Here is a 16,162-nt window from a genome sequence, read left to right as displayed (position 1 = left end):
TGGATAGAGGTTGAGCCATTAACGACTATTACAGCACGAAATGTTCAGAATTTTGTATGGAAGAATATAATTTGTCGTTTTGGCATACCACATGTCATCATCACTGACAACGGTTGGCAGTTTATCGACCGTGGACTTGTTGAGTTTTATGAGAAACTCAACATCAAACACATCACTAGTTCAATAGAACACCTCCAAACCAATGGACAAGCCAAAACTACGAAGAAAATAATTCTTAACAAAATGAGAAAGAGACTCGGCCCAACGAAAGACAAATAGACCGAGGAACTCCTTGAAGTCTTATGGGCTTACAGATGCACACCACAAACCACCACCTAAGTAATCTGATACAGTCTGACCTATGGTTCAAAGGCTATGATCCTAGTTAAAGTCGGGTAACCTTCCCTACGACGTCAATTGTTTGATATAAACATCAATGAGGAGTTTCCCGCCGACCAAGACCAGTTTCCCATTGATGATGACATCTTTTTCTTCGTCATATTGGTCGCCATCGAGGGGAACGCCATGAAAAAAGGCCGCCTACTGGATACCTTGGTTAAAACTTTGTTTGATGATCCGAAGCAGGAAGGATTGATAATGCTATAGCTCATCGGCCAGGGCCTTCTGCTTAGTAGCTGCTTCCTTTTCGACCTTCAGTCGATGGACCTTCTTAGCTTCTAGCTTAGCCTCTAGAGCTGTCACTTTATTTTTCCCCTTGTCAGCTTCAGTACTGACTTGGCGCATTTTCTCTTCCAGCGACCCCATCGCCTTCAGGGTTGCCTTCAACGAGCAGGAGGACTCATCCAACTCACTTTTTAACTTAGCCAGCACAGTGGTTGAGTTCTTCTCCAGCTCGTCCCCAACGTCCGACTGACCGTCTCAGCATCTCTACCAGGCCTGCGACCAAGTTATTTGTCCAAATCGCAACCACTATACTCTCCTCCTCAGGGGGTGAGAGCAATTTGAACCCCCGAGCGAGTTGAAGACGCTTGTCTAGTACCAAGGGGGAAGAAAAAGTCGACCCCGCCTCCAAGCGAGGTTGGGGGTTGAGATGACTGAGCCAGTCTTCCCCTTTTTCTTCGGCCTTGTAGCCGAGGGCTCATCCCAGAAGCGGGAACCAAATCAATAATAGGAGTGGTATTGCCCATCCCTATATTCTTGAGTGACCCCTTATGCCGCTTCGCTGCTTGTCATCTTAATTGTTTCAGCACATTCATGGACTCGAGGTCAACATAGCGAATAAAAACCCAAGTATATTAAAATGAAACATACTGATTAAATCTACTTATTGGTGGGTCGACTCATAATCTTCCGAGTTAGAAGCCTATTCAAAAGTTGGTCAAAAACATGGAAAACCTCCTTAGCTTTAACGTTCAAAACGACATGATCCTGCCACCGTTAGATCTCTTTGATAATTAGATTTGGGTGATAAATTAATCAACAATTAAAACTAAAACTATATGAAACTTATGTAAATAATGACACTTATGAATTACACCAAAGACCGTACAAACATTACACGGATTGATTCTTCAGAGAAAACGAAAGATAGTTGTTGGATCAGCTTCTGTCATAAGAAGAAATTTTTTTCACCATTTTCATAACACATTGATGGGGACACTCAGGTGGTTATCTCACTTATAAAAGGATTAGAGAATAGTTTTATTGGAAAGGGCTACACAAAGACGTTAGAGTTTGGGTCGTTGTCACACAACATTTGGCCTTGTGAAAAACAGAGATGCCATTTTTAATAGTGCCTTCTTGAAAAGAGTTTATGTCACATTATTCAGTCAAATTGTTGAAATCCACTAATTTTCACCCCAATTCCAATGGCCAAATGGAAGTTGTCAACAGAGTTTTGAAAGATTATTTAGGTTGTGTTACCGAGGACTTTCCAAACAAATAGGTTGACCATTTATCTTCAGTTGAATTATGGTACAATACCAAATTTCACACAACAACTAGAATGATAACATTCAAAGCATTATATGGTTATCCTCCTTCAATGCCCAATACCACTTTGCAGGGAGATTCTCTGGTGGAAGCAATTGATTACACCATAAAAATTAGAGAACTGATGTTAAAATCTTGCACCTCAATTTACAAAAAGTTCAGAATAAAATGAAACTATATGCGGATTAGAAAAGGATATATAAGGTATTTCATGTGGGAGATTTGGTCTAGTTAAATATATATATGATCTGATGTGCGTGATGATCATTAATTGATTCTCATTGTTGTATTTGTAAAGCAATAAAGCTTTGTGTTGTGTTTTTATAGTAATGATTTTTCTATATCAAAAGCTTGCAAGTGTAGTAATGAATATTGCATATACATTGGTTAGAAACTAAAACTTGAACATACTTTGAAAAATTCGAAGAGGTTAAATGCTTAGGCTATATGATACCTTTTCATTGTTTGCTTATAATGATTGGCTTTATCATTTGAAAATATGTTTGCTTTGGTGGTTTTCCTACTATTGGGAATTGATCCTGCCTGCTGATCAAGACGCAAGAGCCTTGCCTCGTCAAATCTGGATCGACTTTGCGTCGTGTTAGCTTCCGTCCTTCGCTTTGATTCACCTCAAGAACCTGCAAAAAGACAGAACGGCGCCGCTGCGGCCGATCACGCTCCGACGCCCAAGTCAGCGACTGAACCACCAAATACTAAGAGAAAACTCAAGAACTCTCTGGAACCGTGCAAGATTCTCTCTCAGCGTACTCAAGTTCTCACAAGTGTAAAAGAAATATTCTAAAACGCGCGTACCTCAGAAGTTCGTTAGAATCTCTTATATACCTGTACACTTTCTCTCTCCTGACAGTTACACATATGGACACGTGGCTCGCATCCAGCTGTACACGTGTCACCATCTGGAGCATCCTTGACTTGGGCGTCACTTCTTACTCTTCAGGCTTATTTGACTAAGTTATCCATGCAAGGAGTAACTCGGTGTATAGCTGCCTTGGAGCGCGATCTCTTCTGTGTGGCGAGTACGGGTGTCTTCATACACACCTTCCCTGTGGTCTCGCCGGCCGCCATCATGATCTACTTCACTTGCTTCATCGTGCATGTTCGGGTAAGCTGTTCCCCGATCTCAACCTCTGGCTAGCTAGGGAATGACTATCTGACGACTTCATCCTCTGCTTCTAAAGCCTGAAACAAGCTTCCCTGATCCTTCGGCGATGTCCTTCTTTCGGCGATCTCTAATCACTTGGTCGCCTAAGTTCGCATCCGGCGACTCTATCTCAAGCCCGGTGACCGCCGGTTTAGGTATGCTAAAGATCGGAGCACGCCAACTTAATAACTGGCGACTACACGAGCCCCCCTACTTCCTTCCCTTCTGCCAGCCAGGTGTCCCGTTCAACACGTCTATATAATAGCTTGCTGCCACGTCATCACTTCCGAGCACCTGGGCGGTACACAAGCCCCCCAGTCTTAAACGAAGACTTGTCCAGCGAAAAGACTAAGAGGTCAGGTCACTGCCGATCTGCGTGGCACTGGCACAGAATTCCAAACGCTCGTACCCTCTGCTTTTCTGACGCGCCACCAAACACCTTTTTCCAATCGCTCGACATGTGGCTTCATCAACGGTCATCTATAGCTGTCGTTTGCGCTTCCAAAAGCGTTTGAAAAACCCTTAAACCCTTTCATTTTTACTGTTTCATCATCTCTCTGCCTTCTCAAAAACGCTCTGAGTTTCCTCTGCAAACCCACGACGCTCTTCAACTCTCTCAATCCCCAACTCCCTTCAACGCTCATCTGATAATCAAAAGGTACCTCTTTTACTCATTCTGTTGATACCTGTTGCATTTTAACCGATTCGCATCATCCATTATCTATCTGGTGCATACGCTGTGGGTTGTTTTTTCCTTTTCTTCTTCCTTCTCGCAACTTACGGCTCCGTCTTCCATTACTTTCATCACAACGAACTCTCGTTCGTTCGTTTTTCATCCTTCGTCCACAATCGAGTCGATCTCTACAACCTTTGTTCATCTTTCTTTTTTCTTTTTCCTTTGCTGTTCCTGCGATGGCTCGTACAAAGACCACCGCGAATCCTCCTCCTTCATCACGAAACCCGCCATCCCAAGCGCATAACCTACCGCGAGCATCTGGTGCTCCCTCTTCCCAGGCTGAGAGGCCTGCAACTTCTCGTCCCAACCTTGCTCAGGCAACCTCACCAGTCGCCGGAGGAGCCTCCATTCCCACTCCAGACTTCAAAAAACTCTACCCATGGGCCACCCCAACTTTGCTGAAGGAGACTTCTTCAGTAAATTCTGCGTTGGCGGTGCTACGGTTGAAGAAAGGGGACGAACCCAACCTCTCGTTCCACAAGGAGCACGACGACAAACTGATGGTGATGCCTTGCTCTCCCGACGTGCCAATCTGCGTGGATGACAAGGGGAACAACGGCGAGTTGTTCTGCTTCATTTACACCACTCTCTTCAAGAAGGTGAAACTCAGGCTTCCCTTCACCCGTTTTGAACGGGAACTATTGACTGAGCTCAACATCGCCGCTGCCCAGCTCCATCCCAACAGCTGGGCATTTCAAATTATGTGCGCGCACTTGGGACTACCGGCCTCGGTAGACGTCTTCCTTTTCTTGTTCGAGGCCAAGAATCCTGGAGACCGCCTCTGGGTGAGCTTAAACGGAATTGCTGGGAGATCGATCCTCTCTATCTTCCAGCAATCTTACAAAGATTGGAAGGGAAAGTTCGTCCAAGTGCGCCAAAATGATCAAGACCCTTCGCTGCTCGATGGCTTTCCCTTGTACTGGGTAAACAAGGGAAGCAAGGACTCCAAGGAGAGCTTCAGAAGGCCAAGAAGTCCTGACAACATGGGCGAGTTGGACAAGGATCTATGCCTCTTCTGGAAAGGCGTAGCAGACGCTAACATTACCTTCCCCACCTCCGCAATAATCACCTTCGAGTTCCTCGAGGGCCAACTCGAAGCTCACATAGGTTAGCGCTTACCTCGACTTTTAGGTTTTCGTCTTGTGCTGCATCTCTGTTATCTATTATTAGGCGTCCTGCTTGAGGCGCATTAGACTTGTTTTTTATTTCCTGCACCATTTGTTTGCATCATCCGCACCCGTACTCGTATATTTTACTTTTACTTTCGCGCTTACTTGTATATTTTTGCACTGTGCAGACCTCATGTTGGGCAAAGGCAAATTGGCTGAACTGAGGGCGCTCGCCCGAACCCACAGATTGGCGTCGGGCTCTCAAACCGTGCCAAACTCGGTGGTGGAGATCGCTGCTGCCCAGGGCAGATCGCCCCCTCAAGGCCCAGCTCCTCCAGCGGCACTGCCCGCCCCTCAACGAAAGAAGCTCGTCTTAAAGAAACCAAAGAGGAAAACTCCTCAAGTGGTTCAAGAAGACGAAGATGAAGATGATGAGGCAACTGAGGACGGCCTCATTACCAAAAGGAGAAGGGTGGCACCTTCTTCACCACCTGCTCTACCAACACCAACACCGCCTTCTCCCCCAGCTCCAACACCGCCAGTCCAAGCAATACCCTTGGCAACTGCACTTCCTGCGGTTGAAGGCAATGAGCCCAACTTCATGGAGAACCCTCCGAGCGCCTCCAAGCCATTCGTATCTGCTGGAGAGGGTCCCCCTTCAACTGCCTCAATCGCTGAAGCTGCACCAGGTGGGGATGAGGGCGCTCACAACTCGCCAATACTCATTACCGAGTCCCCCTCTTCACCACCACGCCAGGAAACCCAACTTCCTCAACCAATTCAAGAGGGTGGTGGTGAGAGTCAGCACCAGGCCCCTTCAGCCCCTCCACCAGCAGCGGCCGCAAGCCTTCCCCCGGCGGTCAAAGAAATCTGGGGTACCTTCACAGCTAAGCTCAAAATGATGGCAGAGGACCTCCCCTCCATCATAACAAAATCTGTGGAGAGTTCCACCGAAAAACTTCAGGATGATATCTCCACACTCCAAGAGGAGAATCGCCTGATAAGGATTGATGCGGAGAAGCTATCCTGCAACCTCATGATGGCGGAGATTGATCACTCAAGGGTGGAAGACGCCATGAGTGCCGAGCTGAGGGTTGCACGCAAGGAGGCCTCCGATCTACGCCAAAAACTGCACCTCCTAGCTCAAGAGAAAATCGAGCTGGAGAGTAAGCTGGTTCCCTACCGACTCAAGGTGGTTGACTTGGAGGCATCAATAAAAGCGGATGCAGCCAAGGTAGAGAACCTCGAGAAAAGGTCGGTTGATCGGGAGGTTCTCCTTGGAAAGGTCGAAAAGGAGAGGAACGACGCTGTGGCTGAGCTCGCCGAAGCTAGAGAGGAAAACAAAAGAACTGTTACAGAGCTGGCCCAGGCACGGGAGGAAAGCAAAAAGGTTGCTGAAGACCTCGTTCAAGCTCGTGAGAAAACTGAAGAACTGAAGAAACGAGCTGACGAGCTAGAATAGCAAACCGAGGGGTTCAAAAAGCAAAACGAAGAGCTCGAACTGAGCTCCGCCCAAGTCCTCACCGTTGGGTTCGACGCCGCTCTGGAGCAAGTCGCCTGCCAGTACCCCGAGCTCGACCTCTCCATGGTGTCACTATATAACGAAGTAGTGGATGGGAAGATCGTGCCTTCTGAAGATTAGTCATCTCCCTCCACCGCTTATTCCTTGATATATTTTTGCACAATCTTTAAGCCTTGCTTGTAATATTTTTCCTCTCTTCTTATGTACTTGAACTGATACTGCCTTTATTATAAATTTTTCTGCTTCTACATATGGTCTCTCTGTCTGCTTTGCTTCTCCTTGTAAAAACTACTTAAACAAAGTAACTTAGCGATTCTACCGTTTACTTAATGCTTCAAACTCGATCAAACTATCACCTTTCGAACGACGGCATTTTAATAACTTGTGAACTTTAAGACAACGAACTTCAGCGTGAAACTACTTACTAACAGCAAGTTTCAATCCAACTGATAGTTTAAGATGTAGTTCACCTGATCTGCTCCATCAAAATGGGTCCTTACTCTTGCCATCGCCTGAATTTCTTCTGATCGCCAGAGGGTTCCGGCAATGTAAGCCCCCTTTTGCCTTCGTAACTTGGCTATAGTTCCCTCATCTGGGGGGTAGAGGCGCCTTTCGGATCCTTCTCTACCTCCCTGAGCTTCAGAACAATAAGCCGGACAGCTAGGCGTTCTCTTCGAACCTACCTTAGCCATCCTTCAAACTTCCTCCACCCTCTACACCGTACCTGAACTCGTTCGAGACGAGAAGGATTTTATCTTGCCTGAACTCGCTCGACGGCGAGAAGGTCTTTATCTTGCCTAAACTCGCTCGACGGCGAGAAGGTCTTTATCTTGCCTGAACTCGCTCGACGGCGAGAAGGTCTTTATCTCGTGCCTCTACATTGCCCAGGGGCTACATCTTCTCTCCCCTGGAGGCACTGAGGACTTTTTCTCTTTCTCGCCTGCTCCTCACTCGACAGCGAGGAGGTCTTTTAGTCTCTTTCTCGCCTCAGGACGCGCGAGGGCGTTGAGGTCTTTTAAACGTTGCTGGTGCCTCCGATCGCCGAAAGACGATGAGGACTTTTAACTTTAACTGACGTCGCCAATCGCCGAAAAGCGATGGGGACTTAAAAACGTTTTAGAAAGCATGCAGTATAACTTCAAACTTGCCTTTAAATCACATACGAGTGACAAGGTCTTTTTCTAAAACTTTCGTAACAACAAGCATGCAATCTAAAACACTTTAAACTTTGAAAACTCTTCTTTATTGGGTGGCCTCATTAAAAACCCTCCTTAGGGAAAAAAGAGTGCCCCCTTCAAACTGTTTTAACAGAAAGCTTGCAAAACTCTTCGTGTTTGTTTTTACTTACAAAGCTTCAACTATAATATAACTTGAGGTGCGTGGCGTTCCAAGTGCGAGGAATCGCCCCTCCTTCCAATGTTTCTAAGCGGTAGGCGCCGTTCCCGAGCGCCTCGGTTATTCTGAACGGTCCTGTCCACTTAGGCGACAACTTGTTCTCCATCTCGTACTGGTGGGCCTTCCTCATCACCAGGTCGCCTTCTTTAAACTGCCTTGGCATCACCTTCGAGTTATACCTTCGTTCAATCCTTCTTTTTACTGCCTCGGCTTTTACTCTTGCCTCCTCCCTGACCTCATCCAGCAAATCCAGATTCAACCTTCTTTCCTCATTCGAGTCTTCCGCTATAAAGTTCTGGAATCTCGGCGAGCTCTCCTGGATCTCTACTGGAATCATTGCGTTGCACCCATAGACCAAGCTAAACGGGGTCTCATGGGTTCCTGATTGCTCGGTGGTGTGGTACGCCCAAACTATGCGGGGTACCTCCTCAGCCCACGATCCCTTGGCCTTCTCTAGCCTCCTCTTCAAGCCTCTTAGCAATACCCGATTGGCGGACTCTACTTGGCCATTTGTCTGGGGATGCTCAACGGATGCAAACACTTGTTGAATTCCCACCTCTTCGCACAGCTTCTTCAACAGGTGACTTGCAAATTGAGTCCCGTTGTCTGACACCAGGAGCTTAGGCACACCAAACCGACACACGATGTTCTTCCACACAAAGCTCTCGATCTTGTGTGCGGTGATCTGGGCTACTGGTTCTGCTTCGATCCACTTGGTGAAATATTCAATCGCCACCACCAAGTACTTCATCTGCGTGATCGCCAATGGGAAAGGTCCCAGAATGTCGATCCCCCACGTATGAAACGGCCAAGGGCTGTAAATCGACTTCAACTCTTCGGGAGGCGCTTTGTGCCAATCGGCGTGCTGCTGACATTGCTTGCAGCACTGTGCATACTTTTTGCAGTCCTCCCTCATTGTTGGCCAGTAGTAACCTGCACGGAGGGTTCTCGCGGCCAGAGCTCGACCCCCGACGTGACTTCCGCATATCCCTTCATGGAGCTCGGCCATAATTCTTGCGCATTTCTCTCCGTGCACACATTCCAGGAGTAGGTGTGTGAACCCAAACCTATACAACTCGCCATCAATCATCGTGAACTTGCTGGAGTTCTTTTTTATCTTCCTGGCCTCCGTCGGATCCAGTGGGAGAAGGCCATCTGCCAGGCATCGCTTGTACTGTGGTATCCAGGTGTCTGGCTCATGGGTAGCGCAGACCTGCGCCACGTTCACCTTCTCCCCCCGACATGCTCTTATTCTCGGCGATCTCAAGGTCTCCTGAGTTAAAGACCTGTGACTCCTCGCCGCTTTCTCCGTCGACTTGCTTATTTGAAGAACCAGGTGGTCTGCCACAAATGCTCTAGGCGTCTTCAGAGTTTCTTGGATCACCGTCCTCTGTCTACCCCCCTTGCCCGAACTGGCGAGCTTAGCTAGCAAGTCAGCTCGGGCATTCTGCTCTCTGGGCACATGCACCACTTCAAAGGAGACAAAGGAACTCTTCAACTCCCGCACATACTCCAAGTAAGCCGCCATTTGTGGATCATTGGCCTGGAACTCGCCTGTTACTTGTCCCGTGACCAACAGCGAGTCACTTTTAGCCATAAGCACCCTAGCTCCCATCTCCTTGGCCAGCAAGATTCCGGCGATCAGCGCCTCATATTCTGCTTGATTGTTGCGGGCTTTGAAAGCAAACCTCAGGCACTGCTCAATCAGCACACCGTTGGACCCTTCCAGGATGACTCCAGCACCGCTACCCTGCTGGTTCGACGATCCGTCCACCGAGAGCACCCAACGGAAATCATCCCCCTCAGCGAGAGCTCGACCACGAAATCAGCGAAAATCTGCCCCTTGATCAGACCTCAGAGCTCGTACTTGATATCGAACTCCGACAGCTCCACCGCCCACTTCACCATCCTACCAGCTACATCAGGCTTCTTCAAGACTTTCTGGATGGGCAAGTCGGTCATCACCAGTATGGTAAAACTGTGAAAATAGTGGTGCAACCTCCTCGCCGAAAATACAACAGCCAGTGCAGCTTTTTCCAAGGCCTAATATCTCACCTCCGGGCCCTGCAGCACCTTGCTGACGAAGTAAATAGGCTTCTGAGCCTGATCTTGGTCTTGGGCGAGCACCGCACTCACCGCCCTCTCAGTCACAACAAAGTACAACCTGAGAGGGGTTCCCACCAACGGTTTGCACAAAACCGGCAGGCTCGCCAGGTACTCTTTAAGCTTGACGAAAGCCTCTTCACACTCTTTCGTCCAGGCAAACTTGTTGTTCCGCCTTAAACACTGAAAGTACGGATGGCCCTTCTCTCCGCTAGCTGATACGAAACGAGACAGGGCGGCCATCCGACCTGTAAGTTGCTGCACCTCCTTCACGGTCGCCGGGCTCCTCATCGCCAAGATGGCAGCACACTTATCAGGATTGGCCTCTATTCCTCTTTCAGTTAAGAGGAATCCCAAGAACTTCCCCCCCTCCACGCCAAAAATGCACTTCTCGGGGTTCAGCTTTAACCTAAACTTGGCGATTGTGGTGAACAACTCCTCCAAGTCCGCAACGTGCTTGCTCTTCTCCGGCGAGGTCACGACCATATCATTCGCGTACGCTTGCACATTCCTCCCCAGCATTGGTGCAAGTACCCTATCCATCAACCTTTGGTACGTGGCCCCCGCGTTCTTCAGCCCAAAGGGGATCACCTTGTAGCAGTAGTACGATCTCTCGGTCATGAAGGCGGTCTTCTCTTCATCCATGGGATGCATCTTTATCTGGTTGTACCCCGAGAAGGCGTCCTGGAAGCTCAGCAACTTGCACCCCGCAGCACTGTCAACCAGGGCGTCTATGCTTGGCAAAGGATACGAATCCTTTGGGCAAGCCTTGTTTAGGTCAGTGAAATCGACGCACATGCGCCACTTCCCATTGCTCCTCTTCACCAGTACGACATTGGCCAGCCACTCAGGGTACTGGACTTCCCTGATATGGCCTGCGGCGAGGAGCTTCTATGTTTCATCCCTGATCGCCTGTCTTCTCTCCTCGTTGAACTTCCTTCTTCTTTGTCGCACCGGCCTAACCTGGTTGTCCATTGCTAGATGGTGGCACAAGAAATCGGGGTCGATTCCCGGCATGTCTGAAGCAGACCATGCAAAAGCATCCAGATGCCGCTCTATCACCTTGGCGATATGGTCTTGGAGCTCAGCCTCCAAGGATCTTCCCAGCTTGAAGACCTTTCCCCCGATCTCCCTTTCGAGCCACTCCTCGACGGGTTTGGGTCTAGCTTCCCTGGCGATCATCGCCCTGGCGATTCCTAGCTCCCTCGCTTCCTCTGGGCGGTTCCTCGCCTCTTCTTCCTAATCGGCGTTCTCTCCCTCAGCCTCAGCATCCATCATGGCGACGTCGCCTCCGGCGGCCACCTCCATCGCTGCATCAACAACTCGCCATTCTGTTGGCCTGGGCTTCACGCCGGGAGGCGGCGTCGTTGTGATGTAACTCACGGACCTCTTATTCTTGAGGCTATTCTCATAGCATTTCTTCGCCTCCTTCTGGTCAGATTTGATGGTTATCACCACCCCTTCCATCGATGGCAACTTCACCTTCATGTGCCTGGTGGAAGGCACAGCTCCTATTCTGTTGATCGTTGGTCTTCCCAACAGAATGTTATAAGCTGAGGGAGCATTCACGACGAGGTACTTGATTTTCTCTGTCCTCGAGCCCGCCTCATCCGTGAATGTAGTTCTTAACTCTATGTACCCCCTGACCTCCACCTGATCGCCAGCAAAACCATACAAGCACCCTCCATAGGGCCTCAGCTAGTCAAGGGGCAACTGCAGCTGTGTGAAAGTCGGCCAGAACATCACATCTGCCGAGCTTCCTTGGTCCACCAGAACCCTGTGGACCTTCCTTCCCGCCGTAACAAGCGAGATGACTATTGGATCGTTGTCATGAGGCACAACGTCCCTGAGATCTTCCCTTGTGAACGTGATGTCCACGTCTGGCGAGTGATCCTCGAACATGTCCACCGTCATCACAGACCTCGCATACTTCTTCCTCTGTGACGCGGTGCATCCACCACCTGAGAAACCTCCTGCGATGGTGTGGATCTCTCCATGAGTGGGCATCTCGTGCTGCTGACCCTCACCACCTGCTGGCTGGGAGCTCGACGCTCCCCCCGCCCTCCTGTCCAGCAAGTAATCATTTAGGAACCCGCTCTTGACCAGGTCGTCGAGCTGGTATCCCAATGCCAAACATGAATCCATGTTGTGACCAAAACCCTGGTGGAATTCGCACCAGGCGTCGGGCTTTGGTCCTCATATCTTGTCGCCCACTTTCTCAGGCGCCTTGAGCCTGGCTGCTATATTGGGAATGGCGATCAGGTCCGCCAACCCCATGACAAACTTATTCTTTGGTGGGCGATTGTACTCCCTAGGGCGCCCTGGGCCCCTGCCCTTATTTTTCCTTGGATCATAAGGATGGCGGGTCCTTTGATCCCTCTTAGCCGCCGCTGTCTCCAGCACCCTCTGCGGCTGGATCCTGGTCTGGGCGCGTGGCCTAGCAGGGGCCACGTTCCCTCTCTTCTCGGCGACCTCACTCTCATCGGCGATGTGGGCCACCACAAGTCGCCTAACCTCAGCAAACGTGGCGGGGTGAGCCCTGATCAACGCCTCGCAGAAAGGTCCCGGCAGCACGCCCTTCTTGAAGGCGTAGACCAACATCTCTTCGTCCTTGGCCGGCGAGCGGACCATCTGCGCCCCAAAACGATTCAAGTAGTCCCTGAGGGACTCTCCCTGGTACTGCCTTATGTCGAACAGATCATAAGACACCCTAGGCGGCGCCTTGTTCACTATGTACTGCTCGACGAAAAGCTTCGAAAACTGCTGGAAATTGGTTATGTGACCTGTAGGCAGGCTCACAAACCATTCCAGCGCTGTTCCTTGGAGCGTGCTCACAAACATCTTGCAATACACAGCATCCGAGCCTCCTGACAGCATCATCTGCGTGTGGAACGTGGTGAGATGTGCCTCAGGATCCTCCACGCCGGTGAAAGTAGCCTTCACGGGTACCACACTCGCAGGGATAGGCGTGTCCGCGATCGCCTGAGCAAATGGCATGGGGAAAACGCGAGGTAGCGACGATGGTGCAACTTCTTCAGCGACTGGGCGCCCTCTCTGCTCCTGAAGAGCTTGGCGCAACTCCTCAGTCACTCTGCTGAGCTCTTCATTCCTAGCCTGAGAGGCGACTAGGTCCTCATGCATCTTTGCCTGCTCTATGCGCGAGGCCTCCACATTCGCCTGCAGCGCACGCATGATCTCCACCATCTGCGCCATAATCATGGCGCCTTCAGCAGCAACTGGCACAACTGGACTTGAACGGTTGCTTCTCATCTTTCTCATGAAAACTTAACAGATCACAACGAGCGATGAACAAAACCTCCTTCAGCGACGATCGATCCAGCAATCAACCGGTCAGCACTTCGCGAACTCCAAAGAACTTCAAGAACACAATCTCAACAGCAAAGTTGGATTGAAACTTGCAGCTTCACCACAAACTACCGCTTCTCCACCAGAACCTTCGATCTCACCGATTGAAACTCGCGCAAAAGGCGAAAAACTTCACCTCACCGAACAAAACTCAAACAATCGGGGAAAAACCTCAATCCTCCAAACAAAACCTCGAACGAACGGTGGAAAACGCAAATTTACCGAACAAAACTCCAATGAACAGCGGAAAATGGTTGCACCAGCACACAACCACACAGAAACTGCAGAAACTCCAAGAACTCACGATGTGGATGGGAATAGGTTTTACACGGCCCCACGGTGGGCGCCTGATGATCCTGCCTGCTGATCAAGACACAAGAGCCTTGCCTCGTCAAATCTGGATAGACTTTGCGCCTGTTAGCTTCCGTCCTTCGCTTTGATTCACCTCAAGAACCTGCAAAAAGACAGAACGGCGCCGCTGCGGCCGATCACGCTCCGAAGCCCAAGTCAGCGACTGAACCACCAAATACTAAGAGAAAACTCAAGAACTCTCTGGAACCGTGCAAGATTCTCTCTCAGCGTACTCAAGTTCTCACAAGCGTAAAAGAAATATTCTAAAATGCGCGTACCTCAGAAGTTCGTTAGAATCTCTTATATACCTGTACACTTTCTCTCTCCTGACAGTTACACATATGGACACGTGGCTTGCATCCAGCTGTACACGTGTCACCATCTGGAGCATCCTTGGCTTGGGCGTCACTTCTTACTCTTCAGGCTTATTTGACTAAGTTATTCATGCAAGGAGTAACTCGGTGTATAGCTGCCTTGGAGCGTGATCTCTTCTGTGTGGCGAGTACGGGTGTCTTCATACACACTTTCCCTGTGGTCTCGCCGGCCGCCATCATGATCTACTTCACTTGCTTCATCGTGCATGTTCGGGTAAGCTGTTCCCCGATCTCAACCTCTGGCTAGCTAGGGAATGACTATCTGACGACTTCATCCTCTGCTTCTAAAGCCTGAAACAAGCTTCTCTGATCCTTCGGCGATGTCCTTCTTTCGGCGATCTCTAATCACTTGGTCGCCTAGGGTCGCATCCGGCGACTCTATCTCAAGCCCGGTGACCGCCGGTTTAGGTATGCTAAAGATCGGAGCACGCCAACTTAATAACTGGCGACTACACGAGCCCCCCTACTTCCTTCCCTTCTGCCAGCCAGGTGTCCCGTTCAACACGCCTATATAATAGCTTGCTGCCACGTCATCACTTCCGACCACCTGGGCGGTACAGGAATTATATTATTTTTTCATATACTTAGGTAAAGTTGTGGTTTGAAGGCAACTTGATGAGTTTGGCTAATTCGAACTAAGTTTATGGTATAACTTTGTGTTCAATTTGGTCTAGTTGATGCTTTATTGTTATTATTATGGTTTAGTTCAATTTGTTGCTTTATGGGTATGTATTGTATAAATCAGTTAGTTACTATACAAGTTCTAAAATCTAGTTTGATGTGACTGATGATGAATATATAACTTGAAAAAGGTGGTTTGATATGATTTTTAAATGACTTCTGGTTATTATTCCAACTTTATGTAGGAAAAAAATTTGGTAAGCTAATGTTAAAAAACCCAAAATCTACATCAAATACATCTCCAAACAATCTAGTTGGTGTCATATTTAGTAAACAACATCCATGTCGAGTTAGATGACTATCATATGAAGCTTGTAGTCAGCCCAACCCAATTGGTCTTGACTTCATACCCAACAATTTTTCTCATCCGCTTGTGCTACTCTTGCTTATGTGTGATCCATTACAAGACTAGGTGATGAACTTTGCTTCATATAGTGCAACTTCACCAAATATAGAGAACAATATTGTGAAGATGAAAAATAAACTTGCAACTATCAAAAACCAAATGTAAACAACTACTTGTCTACATTGTTTTTAGTCATGACATTCCTGAACATTCCGCTGCAACGAGTACTGATTTTGGTACATGCCTATATTAATGAGATATAATGTTAGTTTACTTAAGAAATGACTTAAATTTCTTATATTATTGTTAAATTTATTTTAATAAGTATTGAAATTAAATAACTTATAATAATTTTTTATTTATTTCCGATACCAGATGTTGAAAGTGATACTCCATCACCAAATGAAATAAAAGAATCAAGTGGAGAAAGCAAGACTCATCGAAAAAATTACTACAAATTTAGAAGAGTTTGTTGTGATATCAAAACTTTTTAGAATATTTTGATTTTTTTTTTGGATATTTTAACTATGTAATTGTTAGATGGACTTTTGTTTTGTTAAACCAAAACAATGAATGAAATTGTTGGTTAGTTAACTTTGTCTGTTGTTATATTTTATTATATTTTTACTAGTAATTATAAAATTAATTTTATTAAATTATTAAATTATAAATGTTAATAAATAATTGTAAATAATTCAATATTTAAATTACAATAGTTAAAAATCACATATTATAATTTAAAATTTATTAGTATTGTACCGACCAGTTCTCGGGTGTCGTTGACCACTAGTGATATAGGGGCCACGTAAGTGGGGTCCCACGAGCGGCGTGGGTCAGTATCTCACGAGGCACGTGCGCCAAGGAACCGAAAGAGTGGTCAGACATCAGTCACTAGGATGTACCGACGTGCCACTAGGCAGTGTGGTGAGGTTGAACATCGGGACTCGAACAGCAGAGTTGGGCCACGAGAGGTGGATCCCAGACCACACCCCAGTTATCAGTAAGGGAGAAGCCTAGGTCACGAGAGTCCATGCGTGTAGAGTGGATGACGCGTTTAGGCGTAA

This window comes from Phaseolus vulgaris, chromosome 11 (genome assembly GCF_051622355.1).
Source record: "Phaseolus vulgaris cultivar YP4 chromosome 11, ASM5162235v1, whole genome shotgun sequence".
Taxonomy (NCBI): Eukaryota; Viridiplantae; Streptophyta; class Magnoliopsida; order Fabales; family Fabaceae; genus Phaseolus; species Phaseolus vulgaris.
The sequence above is the reverse complement of the archived record's forward strand: the minus strand, read 5'-3'. Positions refer to the sequence as shown.